Source organism: Tachysurus fulvidraco, chromosome 13, assembly GCF_022655615.1.
Source record: "Tachysurus fulvidraco isolate hzauxx_2018 chromosome 13, HZAU_PFXX_2.0, whole genome shotgun sequence".
In the NCBI taxonomy this organism is placed as follows: Eukaryota; Metazoa; Chordata; class Actinopteri; order Siluriformes; family Bagridae; genus Tachysurus; species Tachysurus fulvidraco.
The window spans coordinates 12,799,875-12,813,124 of record NC_062530.1 but is presented as its reverse complement, the minus strand read 5'-3'; the positions used below and the strand labels follow the sequence as shown (position 1 = coordinate 12,813,124).

At 42.7% G+C, this 13,250-nt stretch overlaps 1 protein-coding gene and 1 long non-coding RNA gene across 2 annotated transcripts in view; one reads left to right on the top strand and one right to left on the bottom strand.

The window, feature by feature from the left end:
* The window catches only part of reln (reelin), a 447,239-nt gene that overhangs the window by 41,637 nt on the left and 392,352 nt on the right, over positions 1-13,250 (top strand). The window lies entirely within an intron of this gene.
* LOC125146186 lies at positions 10,559-11,821 on the bottom strand. Its single transcript, XR_007144671.1, has 4 exons — positions 11,650-11,821; positions 11,509-11,566; positions 11,327-11,421; positions 10,559-11,233 (listed from the first exon to the last, which is right to left on the bottom strand). It is a non-coding gene; the product is annotated as an uncharacterized LOC125146186 (long non-coding RNA).

Here is a 13,250-nt window from a genome sequence, read left to right as displayed (position 1 = left end):
TTGCTTTCTGGCAATTGCTAAAATCAGTAATATGATGAACAGTTCTGTGAACTGTTCACAGAAAAATAAACAGTTTGTTTTACTTAAAAAAATAAAAGGAAGAAAGAGGGAAAGAACATGACATTGAAAGCCCAATACTCCTGTGTTTTACCATTTTTTAATCCTGTTACCTACCTGTTGAACTAGATTGGTTGCCTCCAAGTTATCCAGTAAACCAACTTCAATTCAATATTAAAATTAAAACAAGTCATGATTTTATATAATGGCATATATGGCTGTGTTAACTAGCTTTCCCTTTTCATTACACAGTAATAGCTAATCCTGTCAGAATCCATACCTACACAAAATTAATACATCCTCTATAATGACTCTAAGAAATGATTTAACAACCAGTTGTCTTTTCCTTTACCTGGCAATCACTTGTTGCTACCTTGCCATGAAAATGCTATGGATTGTTCCAACTGAACAGGTTAAAACTTCCACCCTATGCCCCATCTATCCCCAGTTCTCACTTATTGTTTCGTTATATAATTTACCTTGGATACTATTGATTTAAACAAAAAACCTATAGAGAATTTAATGGATAAATGTTTTACATTTTAGTATATATTTGTATAAGAGTAATGACCATAATTGTACCTAGTGTCATCTAGCAGGAATGGGTTCCTTGTCTGAGTCTTGTTCCTCTCAAAGTTTCTTCCTCATGTCAATCCAGAAAATTAAACACTGTCATAGAAAAACTCACTGAGATGACACTGAAGAAATTTTGAAAGAAACCAGACACAAATAGGAAACCATTCTCTTCTGGCTGACAACAGATTCATTCTCATCCATAGCTGTAGACTATTGAACAAATAGTATGGAGTGTGTTGACTAAATGTTCAGTCATATGTTTATCATAAAGTATGAAGTATCCAAGGAAAGTTATTCACTGGAAAAAATGAATGAGACTTGAACATATACTATTCTGCCCTTGCTACATGTATCATATATGCAAACTCAAAAGATTAAGAGCTTAATAGAAATAACCATGAAAGTCAGGATGGGTTAAGTACCAGTAGGGTATCACCAAGGTGAGCAATTCAGTTGTAGCAAATGGATAAGACCCTTAATATTCCAACATTATTTAACCCAGGTAAATTGATAAATATTAGTTTTAAGTGCATTTATTGATAAGTAGTTAATTGATTACATGTTAATAAAAATAGTAAAAATTACAATTTAATGTGCAGCAAATGGAATTGGAAGCAGAACAGGTGAGCTGTCATTGTCATTGTAGGACCTGTGCTTTGATAAGTATCATGCATCCAGTTAGGGGTTCAACCTGGACACTCAGTGTACCATTAGTTTCAGTGTGTTTTCAACCAACTTCATCTTAAAAGGTACTGTTTTTCATTTTTGTTGCTGATGGAAAAAAAAACTCACTCCAATGGCCTGGCCATTGGATTTTGAAGGATAGCTTGATGTTAGAGTGATGTTTATTCTCAAAGTTTTACAAAATGCTCTACAGACACTGGACATAAATTGGACTCCCTGATTGGATACAATGTTCTTGGGAAGGCCATAGCTGCAAAAGGCTTGGTCGAAGAGGGGTTTTTCAGTTTCCATGGCCGTGGTTAGGCCTTTAAAGGGCATGAGTTTACAGGCTTTTGAGAAGTGATTAATAGCCACATGAAAAGTTGGGTAACCATGTGAGCAAGGTAGGACCATAATAAAGTTGATTGCAACGTGTGAACAGGGTTGCTGGGGCACTGGAAGGAGCTCCAGAAGGCCTGAAGGTAGTTGCCATGGCATTATGGATTGCATGCAAATGCAAAAAGCTGCAACGTTTGCCTTGACATTGTCAGTCAAAGATGGCCACCAAAAGTCTTTTTGGACCAGTCTTGAAGTTCATCGAACAACTGAGTGTCCAGAGCTGAGTGCACAGTGGACCCACTGAATGGTGCGCTGACAAAGACTAGCAGGACTAAACGGATATGTGAGAGGGCACTCAGGAAGTTGAGTCTCTTTAAGTGTGGCCTTTTGAATGTCTTCCATAAGGTCCCACTGGATGGTTGCATTGATTAGGGCTGGAGGGAGAATGGACACTGCATCTAAGTTACGGTACACGGGATTATGGTGGTGGGAGAGTGCATCTGCTTTACCATTCTTGGTGTGAAGTGAACTTGAACCTGGTGAAGAACAATGCCTATCTAGCTTGATAAGTATTGAAATTTTAACAGTTTTGATGTATTCTAAATTTTTGTGATTTGGCACCTTCCTGTGTGGGATTAGTATCGTCCCTTCCTAACTGGCCATTATTGCTTTCAAAACATTTAAAGCTCTGATTTCAGAGCACCACTTGGACATCTAGCATTTGATTGACTTGCTGTAAGATACATTGCCACACCATATTGGGGCTGGGCCATAGCATACTACTACATTGAACATTTGTTAAGTTACACACCTCCACAATCTCAGTAACCTCTGATTAATGAAAGCGTATATCATTAGCTCCTATGTGTATTACTAAACATCTTTTGAAATCAAATGCTTGAATTAGACACTAAAATTTCTTGCTATGCTATGTATGAGCTTGCTAGCTCCTGGTATACACCATAAAGGACTAGCTAATTTTATGTGCCCTACTGTGCAGTCTCCTATAACCACAGCTTTTTCAAGTCTCTCAGCATCTGCTTACTGAAATTAGACACATGAAGCAGGTGCTCCCATTGGTGAGCTTTAGTGCTACCTGGGTTCTGGGATTTACAGGGCTGATGGTGCTCCCAGCATGTTCATGCCCTTTTACGGATTCCGGGGGCAGACATCTCCCAGTGTGTGGTGGCATTGGTCTTATACCTTATTTTATTTATTTTATTACTTATTACTTATTTTATTTATTTTATTATTCAAATAATATTTTCTTTTATTTCATTTACTTTCTTTTACAGTATATTTTAAATATTTTTAACAATAATTTATGTGTTATGAATGAAGCACCTGCCTCGCCACCAGACCGCCACCAGAGGGAACCTTCGCCGGAGTTCTAGCGACTTCCGAACTACATCTCCCACAAACGGAAAACCCCTGCAAATGGATCCTCTGTCTCACGACCTGTCATTACAGAAGACTTCGCCACCAAATGATCGAGCCGCTGCCTCACAGCTCTTCTACCAGGTTCAGCCAGTCAGCGGTTACTCCCGTCAGACCACACAACGACGGAGTACGTTAGTGAGTGTGGCCAGTTTCAGAACTCAGACTAGTGCCCAATTTGCCATGCGCCTGAACATACCAGGCAGAAGTATTGAATTGGAAGCTCTCATTGATTCCGGCGCTGCTGGAAATTTCATCTCAGAGGAGTGTGTCAAAGCCAACGCTATCCCAGTAACAGAGTGTGAGGTCCCTGAACCCGTTGAAGCAATAGACGGTCGACCCGTCGGAGAGGGATGGATAAGATTAGTCACCGACGAGATCGAGCTACTACCTCTCCTGTCATTCTCTGATCCTGGGGTTATCCTGGCTAAAGCTCTACAATCCGGTCATTTCCTGGAGAGAACCATGGATTATAGCCTGGGATAAAACCTGCACTCCACATAACCAAACCTCCGAGGCTCTACTTCCGCTATACTCCGCAACCACTGCACCGACCATTCCCGTCAACCCCGATCTCCCTGCTGAATATCACGACCTAGTAGAGGCATTTAGCAAGGTCAAGGCCACCAAGCTACCTCCTCATCATTGCGGCGATTGCAGCATCGAGCTCCTACCCAACGCCACGCCCCCAAAAGGCAGAATTTTCCCGCTGTCACAGCCGGAGACCGAGGCTATGAATGCATATATCGAGGAGGAATTAAAAAAGGGGTTTATTCGGCATTCTGTGTCGCCAGCATCATCCGGCTTCTTTTTTGTAAAGACTATCAAGCTCTGAACGTAAAATTTTGCTACCCTCTCCCCCTGGTCCCCTCAGCCCTGGAACAGCTGCGCAAAGCCATGTTCTTATCCAAATTGGATTTACGCAGTGCTTATAACCTGATCCGCATCAGAGAGGGGGACGAATGGAAGACCGCCTTCTCCACACAGTCCGGCCATTATTAATAGTTTGTCATGCTGTTCGGCCTAGCTAACAGTCCTTCAGTGTTCCAGTCATTCATCAATGACGTGTTCCGAGACATGCTGGATCGATGGGTAATCGTCTACATTGACGACAAATTAATATATTCTGAAACCATGGAGGCTCACGTCCAGCACGTACATGTACTGCTGAAAAGACTGATACAACATCAGCTCAATGCTAAAGCCGAAAAATGTGAATTCCACACAATCTCTACGTCATTCCTGGGTTATGTCATTTCCGCCGGTGGGATCGCCATGTACGAGTCCAAGGTAAAGGCAGTGTTAAAGTGGCCCCAGCCCCAGACTGTCAAAGAATTACAACGCTTTCTCGGCTTCACAAATTTCTTTCGCCGCTTCATTCGTGGGTTCAGCACGGTTGCGGCACCACTCACTTCACTGGCGAAGAAAACACTCGTCCCGTCTATCGTGGTCACCTGAATCTATCCATGCTTTTCACCTGCTGACGGAGCGCTTCACAACAGCTCTCATTCTGCACCACCCTGATCCAGTGGACGCCTCCAGTACCGGCATCAGAGTGGTTCTTTCCCAACGACAAGGTCCGGCTAACAAGTTGTTTCCGTGTGCTTACTACTCAAAGAAACTATCTGCTGCTGAACGTAATTACGATGTGGGGGACCGTGAGCTACTGGCCATGAAGGCAGCCTTCGAGGAGTGGCGACACTGGCTAGAGGGCACTCAGCAGCCGTTCACGGTTATCACAGACCATACAAACCTCGAGTACCTATGCTCTGCCAAGCGGATGAATCCCCGTCAAGCATGATAGGCCATGTTTTTCACACGATTCCACTTCACAGTAACCTACCGACCCGGTTCAAAGAATATCAAAGCCGACACACTTTCCTGTCTGAGCAATGAACCTGACCAGCCCTCTGACAGAGCCCATCATTCCCGAGGCTCAAGTTATCACTCCCATCCAATGGGACATCGTGACCCAGATTTCCCAGGCCAATGCGCACACTCCACGTCCAAATGACTGTCCCGCTACCAAGACCTACATGCCCGAGAACTTACGTTCTCCCCTGCTACAACTGCTGCATGCTTCATCCAGCTCTGGTCATCCCGGCATCTCGGCCACGATCCGTCTGGCACAGAACACTTTCTGGTGGCCCTCTCTGTCCCAGGACACCCAAGAGTTCATGAAGAAGTGTGCCGTTTGCAACACATCCAAATCTTCACATCAGCTCCCGGCAGGCTTGCTGCAACCACTACCTATCCCTCAGCACCCCTGGTCCCACATCGAAATCGATTTCATTACTGATCTGCCCAAGTCCGATAACTGCACCGACATCCTCACAGTCGTGGACCGGTTCTCCAAAGCGTGCCACCTGATAGCCCTACCCAAGCTACCCACGGCATTGGAGACAGCAGAAACCTTGGGCCGTTATGTGTTCTGTTTCTATGGCATCCCTGAGGACATCGTCTCAGACAGGGGCCGCAGTTCACCTCCCGAGTGTGGGCAGCTTTCTTCAAATACTAAATATCAACGTCAGCCTTACCTCGGGATACCACCCACAATCTAATGGTCTAACCGAGCGTCTCAACCAAGAACTCACTTGTTTTCTCCATTCCTACTGCCAAGATAACCAGACCGACTGGAGCAAGTATCTAATGTGGGTGGAGTATGCACAGAACTCGCTCATCAAACCAGCCACCGGTATCACGCCCTTTCAATGTGTCCTCGGATACCAACCACCCCTGTTCCCGTGGTCCGGTGAACCCTCTGATCTGCCTGCAGTGGATGACTGGTTCCACAAGAGCGGGGAGACCTGGAGTGTGGTGCACCGCCAACTACAGAGAGCCATCCACCACCAGAAATTCCAAGCCGACAGGCGTCATAGACCGCACCCAAACTATCAGCCGGGACATGGGTATGGCTCTCCAGCCGCGACATGCGACTCCATCTCCCCTGCAAGAAACTCATCCCCAGGTTCGTGGGTCCATTCAAGGTTCTCAGACAAGTGAATCCTGTGTCATACCGCTTGGCGCTACCAACATGTAGTACTTCTTACACTTCTGCTTAGATTATGATTTTGTTCCCCATTATTTGTTTGTGTATATGGTCACATGTTTTTATTTTGATTCATGTCCTGTCATTTCCGGTTTCCTCGTGTCTCATATATAAGTTCACCCATGGGAAGGATAACAGGTTATCTTTCAGCATTGGGCTATCCACAGAAGCCAATAAGGTGGGTGTAGTAAATGTGATGCTATAGACAAAGTTGTCCAGTAGAGAGTGTGTTTCTGGGAGTCAGTCTGATGACACTGAGCAAGGTGTGGAGATGCAGGTTGACCGCTCTGCACATATAAATAAAGGTTCTTGTTAATCTACCTCCATGTGTCATATATATATATATATATATATATATATATATATATATATATATATATATATATGGTGACGAGGATAAAAAGACATTAAGGTACCAGGCTGAAAGAAGTACAGACCACGTGCAGAGAAGAGCAGACTGTTGAAAAACACGATGGCAGCATTGGTAGGAATGGTGAGCCCTTTTGACTGGGAGACACAATTGTGGGAGGAATACATTGAAGTGTTAGAATTTTTCTTTCAAGCAAACGAGATTGCCAATGGGGGCAAGAAGAAAGCTGTGCTATTAAGTGGGGTAGGGATAATTCACGCACACGGAAGAATGGAGAGACTGTTGCTGACTATGTGGTTGAGTTAAAAAAGTTAGCACAACATTGTGAATATGGGGTGACGCTTTCACAAATGCTGCGAGACAGACTGAAAGATGACAGGCTGCAGAGATGGCTATTGTCGGAAGTGGACTTAAACTTCGAGAAAGCACTTAATATCTGTCAAGCAATGGAGTTGGCAAACATAAATGTAAAATATTTGCAAGGAATGTTAACAGATGAGACAGCGTCAGCAACAAGGATGCCGAAAGGACTAACATCGGTGCATAGAATGTACTCAGTGGAAAAGAAAGGCAGGAAAAAAGACTTTGTGTGTTCCAGATGCAAAGGAAATCATGCTCCCGAGGAATGCAGATTTTTGAATGAACTCTGTTATAAATGTGGGAAGCGGGGACACACAAAAAGAGCATTTAAGGAAAAGCAAGTTGGGGCCATTTCACAGACAGCACTGTTTAAAGAACAAAGAGTGGAGAGAAAGGAAAAAGAGCAAGGTAGGAGGTCACATTTAGTCAAAGAGGAGGAAGTGAGTGCAGGGATGCAAGCAACATCAATACGATTTACAGTGTATCACAAAACCTACTTAGAGTGGCTCCTATCACACAAAAGTTAAAGGTGAATGGCATGAAAGTGGAGTTTAAGTGTACACAGGTTGTGGTGTTAAAATCATCAGCAAGGATCAATACTCCCAGCTATGGAAAAGAACTTACATGCCAGAGTGGAGATCATGCAATCTGAACTTGAAGACATATACATGTGCCTGGCTAAGAGACTTAGGGCTGCTGCCACAGCTAGTAAATAAAGTAACAACAACTCCAGCTCTAAAATTGTCAGATGTGTTAGAAAAGCACATTGAAGTGTTCAAGAAAGAGCTGAGACAGCTTAAAGGCACCACAGAGGTTCATGTTAACCCCGAAGCCCAGCCATGATTCTATAAGCCTCGACGTTTACCCTTCACAGTAAAACCCCTGGTGGAGGCAGAGCTTCAAAGTCTGGTGGAAGAGAAAATTATAGAACCAGTATAGTTTTCAGAATAGGCAGCACCTATTGTACCTGTGAAGAAGAACCTGTGTAAACTCAGTCAACAGAGCATCCATTCTGCAACAATATCCTATTCCTAAAGTGGACGATTTGTTTGCACACACTGTTTGCACAGCTGGAGGGCAGAAATTCTCGATGCTGGACATGAGCCATATCAGCATATCAGCAGAGCATGCTTGGTGAAAGTGCAAAGAGATATGTCACTATCAATACACACAATGACTGTACACTTACTGTAAACTACCATTTGAGTAGCCTGCCTAGTCTATCCACCTTGTTAGCACCATCACATGCACTGTTGAGGAAGGAGACAAAATGAACATGGGGCTCTGAACAAAAAGAAGCCTTTGAGAAGTCAAAAATTCTTCTGCAGTTGTCAGCACTACTTGTGCATTATGACATAAAGAAAACAACCATTCTGGCTTGTGATGCTTCCTCATACGGGGACGGAGCCATGTTGTCACACAGGATGGAGGACAGCATAAAGCGGCCGATCAGATTTGTGTCACAAACAATAAATGCAGCTGAGAAAAATGACACTCAATTAGAGAAGGGAGGTCTAGCTGTCATTTTTTTGTGTAAAGAAATCCCACACATACTTGTATGGGAGGCTGTTCACCATTGTAACAGATCACAAACCGTTGATTTCATTATTTAATGAACTGAGAGAAGTACAGAGATGGGCTATGACCTTGTGTGGATATAAATACACCATTGTTTCCAAAGCTGGAAAGGAACATCAAAATGCTGATGGACTAAGCAGACTGCCCTTAACAGAGAAAGGAGTACAGACTCAAGCAGAGGAAGAAAGAGTACTCCTACTTTAAGAAAATGATGTGCCCCTGGTCAAGAGTATGTGCTCAGGGGATGGCCAAAGACAGAGGACAAATCCGTTTTTGTGGCTTTAAGTTTTAGCCAACACAGGATACCTGAAATCGTAGTATCGGACATTGGCAGTAGTTTCACAAGTGCAGAGTTCCAAGAGTTCATGACCTGAAACGACATCAAAAACATCACCAGAGCACCGTGTCATGCAGCTCCTAATGGACTGGCTGAATGGGCGGTGCAAATGTTAAAAGGTCTAAAAAGAGACAGGTGACTGAAGATGACCCAGTGTACACTAAGAACTTTGGTTCAGGGCCTATCTGGATTCCTGTGACAGTGCAGAAACAGATGGGACCAATATCTTGTACTGTTGAACTTGGAAATGGCCAAATAGTGCGCCGGAACATAGATCAAGTGAGGAACAGGCATGTTGTGCATTCAGAGGAAACTCTGGAGTTGGAGAAAACATCCAGGTAAGAGGGAAGAGGGAGGTATAACATCAATTGCGGGTGCCACAGTCTCTAAAGACACTAATACGAAGCAGACAGAGGAAGCGACTAAGGAGGTGTTAAGGTCAGAAACTCCCTTGGTGAAAAACAATTTAGAGCTAAGGAGATCAACGAAACAGAGGAAGACTTTGAGTTACGGGACTATGATTAGTTAGAAGTGAGTTCCCCATCCACAGGGCAAGGATGCGTCTTGGAACTCACTCTGGCAGAGGTAGTCCACCCGAAGTCCCTAGTTAATGTTGTAAAGGCACAGATGTTATAGTTTTGTGTTGTTTTCTTACATATATTTTATGTCAAATTTCCAAATTTGTTATGACAACATGTGATATATGGGTAGATATCATAAGCTGTAAATTCCCATGAAAATGTTTTGCTACTACAGCAAGTAAAAAAAAAAAATGTTGTGAAGGGTAATGTAGATAACTATGTGAAGCTAGTGTTATCAGGAGGAAGGGGATGTAGTAAATGTGATGCTATAGACAAGGTTGTCTAGTAGAGAGTGTGTTTCCGGGAATCAGTCTGTTGTCACTGAGCTAGGTGTGGAGTTCATGTTAATCTATCTCCATATATATATATATATATATATATATATATATATATATATATATATATATATATATATATATATATATATATATATACAGGACAACTTAATAAACCTTTGCTCTCATTTATTCTTGTTGACAATAAAGCTGGATGCACAGTACACGGTTTCAAAGGATAAACGGAATGCTTAGAATACACATGATGGTAAAGATGGTTTTCTGGTCTCTACAAACAATACAACAACAAAGAAATCAGGCTCACAAATAATAATAAAGGTAAAAATCATACAACATCAAACAAAATGTCTATAAACCTACTAATGAAAAGTATACAACCCATCAAATTCAAGAAAACACTACAACAGAAAACTTACATATAGTAACTCATCTTATGGAAAAGATTCAAACACACATGGTTGAGTGCCCATCTTCAGGCCCACACCTCACCAATACAAAGGACTGACTGGGTAGAAGATGTACTACCCTGCCAACAGGCCATGATGCTCGTGGAAGTAGAGGATCGATAACTAAGACGGCAACAGAGTAATTTACAGTACATTTACAGCATTCGGCAGACGCCCTTATCCAGAGCGACATACATAGGTGCTTAAATCTCTAGCATTGAATACATTAATGCTGGCTCACTAGGTTACATATGCGACAAAGTGGTATAATGGAAGGAAAACACAATATGCAAACCCTAAATTTGAAAACTAACAGACTACGCCACCCTAGGACTTTCACCCAGGGAAATATGAATCACCTCACAATACTATAAGGATCACAAGTTCGTTCTACACATTAATGAATGAGCAGGAGACGTGGGTATGAAAATAAAATTTCATGTATTAACACAGCCAATAATATAAAATTTCAGAATGAGCAAAAAGAGAAATCAAGACTCGTGCAGGGCTGCAGCTGATCGGCACAAGACAGGCAGAAGTAGATTTAAGTATCCACACCATGCATGTGCTCAATCACACACACTCACTCAGTGCTCGGTGAAATTACTGTCGGTGGTCACACAGCACACGGTGCACAGAAATACACTTGAAAAGAGAAGGAAAGTCAGGCCTCTCGGCCTTTGGGCCTACAGTACAGAGAGTACACAAAACAAAAAGCAACAATATATGTTAAAATTGACCATGCTTAAACCGAGAAAACCAAATAAACAAGAAAAAAAAAGAATAAAGAATTACGAAATTCAGGAGAAAAGTATGAATCAATCTAAGAAAATATATAAATTAGATTTCAAGGTAGAACGATTAAAGGAAATAACAAAAGAATAACTAGTTTCCACACTCTGACATCAGCAAAAGGCTTCCAACCTCGAGGTAGGCCTTAAAGCAACAGTATCAGAGAGAAAGGGTAACAATGTTGATAAATAAAGAAACCACATGAAACCAAAAATAAACAATTACAAGACAAAGCAATTTAGCCAGGAGCAAAGCAATTTAACACGGAACAAAACAGTTTAGCACAGAACAAAACAGCAGCATTGTCCCAGGAACAGTGTGCAGCCTCAACTGCACATACAGCAGTAATCCCCTGGAACAGAAAATGTCACGCACAGTAAATAAGTGCAATTTAAAAGATATAAAACCACCCAAAAAAAACCTTAGATAAAATGCTATTGCATACCAGAGAAATACAGCCGTCCGCCACACAAAATCACAGATACAGTACTGGTTCGATAATAAACCGGATACAGATGGACATCGGGTAATGAAAGAACACTGACAGGGGGGATACAAAAAAAAATTAACACTACACCGCCTGGCATTTAATCTAGCGTCCCACATAAGATGGACAAACTCACATACCTGAGGATAGACAGTCTGTCGCAACAAAGGTTGTTTTGACCCTTTTTGTCCCTTTGCACTACAATAAAGCATACATGTGGCATTAACCTATTGTATGCCCACAACAAAAAATGCTTAGCCATGCTGCTAACAGCCTTTTACCTCCCAGGTAACTGAAGGTAACTGGAAACAAAGTTAGCCGCACCAATAACACCCAGCGGCCTCTGTTGAACATGGAACCGGAAACCGGAAGAGCACCTCAAAATGAGGCATGTTCAATGACCATGAACCTGACACAATCCCTTATATGCACCGGTGCTCTCCGATAGGCTATTACTACCTGATGTCACAACAAGCTCTATCCTGCCACACATACTTAAGATACCATGAGTTTAAAACATTTGTTCAAAGTTACAATGAAAAAGTGTCAAAGTTTTTTTTTTTTTTTTAATGCAAAAGATAGGGAAAGAAGTGCTAGTTGAAGTGTTTCCTGAATAAGTAGGTCTTCAACCGCCACTTGAAAATAGCCAGTGACTCAGCTGTCTGAAACTCTTGGGGAAGTTCATTCCACCACCTTGGTGTCAGAACAGAGAAAAGTCTTGTAGTATACTTGCCTCTTACCCTGAGAGATGGTGGAACCAGTCGAGCAGTGCTGGTAGATCAGAGGGTGCAGGGTGCAGTGCGAGGAGTGATGAGGGCTTTTAGGTAAGAGGGAGCTGGTCAGTTTTTGGCTTTGTAGGTCAGCATCAGTGTTTTGAATCTGATGCGTGCAGCTACCAGATCGCAGCAGTGGGGTGGTATGCGAGAACTTTGGCAGCCGGGCAGCTGCATTTTGGATCATTTGCAGAGGCCGGATTGCATTCATAGGTAGACCTGCCAGTAGTGCAGTAGTCCAGTCTAGAAATGACAAAAGACTGAACAAGTACCTGAGCAGTCTGTGTGGACAAAAATGGCTGAATCCTTCTAATCTTTTAGACAAGAAACCAACATGAGTGAGTCACATTAGCAGAATGAGAGGAAAAGGACAGTTGATTGTCCATGGTTACCCCAAGGTTGGGAGCTGTGGCTGAAGGGGAGATCAGATCATTGTGCAAGGATATAGCAAGGTCATGACCTGGGGTGACCTGGCATGAACAGCAGTTCAGTTTTGCTAAGATTGATCTTTAACTGATGAGCAGTCATCCATGATGAAACTTCCGCCAGACATGCTGAGATCTGATCAGAAGCTGTGGTATCTGAGGGTGGGAAAGAGAAGATAAGTTGTGTATCATCAGCATAGCAGTGGTAAGAGAACCCATGTGAGGAAATAACTTCAAGAGAGTGATTATATGGGGAGAAAAGAAGAGGACCACGTACTGAGCCCTGTGGGATGCCAGTGGAGAGTCTACTTAGAGCAGATGTCATTCCCCTACATGTAACCTGATATGAGCATCCTTCCAGGTAGGAAGCAAACCATTCTCAAGCTGATCCACAAATCCCAAAACTCCTGAGGGTGGATAAGAGAGTCTTGTGGTTGACCATATCAAACGCTGCTGAAAGGTCAAGGAGGATAAGGACGGATGAAAGTTTGGCTGATCTAGCAGCATGTAGTTTCTCAGAGACATCCAAAAGGGCTGTCTCTGTGGAATGAGCTGCTTTAAAGCCAGACTGGTTGGGATCTTGGAGGTTTTTCTGTGAGAGATAGACAGTTGATTATAGCCAATGCATTCAAGAATTTTTGAAAGAAACGAGAGAAGTTATACCGGTCTGAAGTTACTGATGTC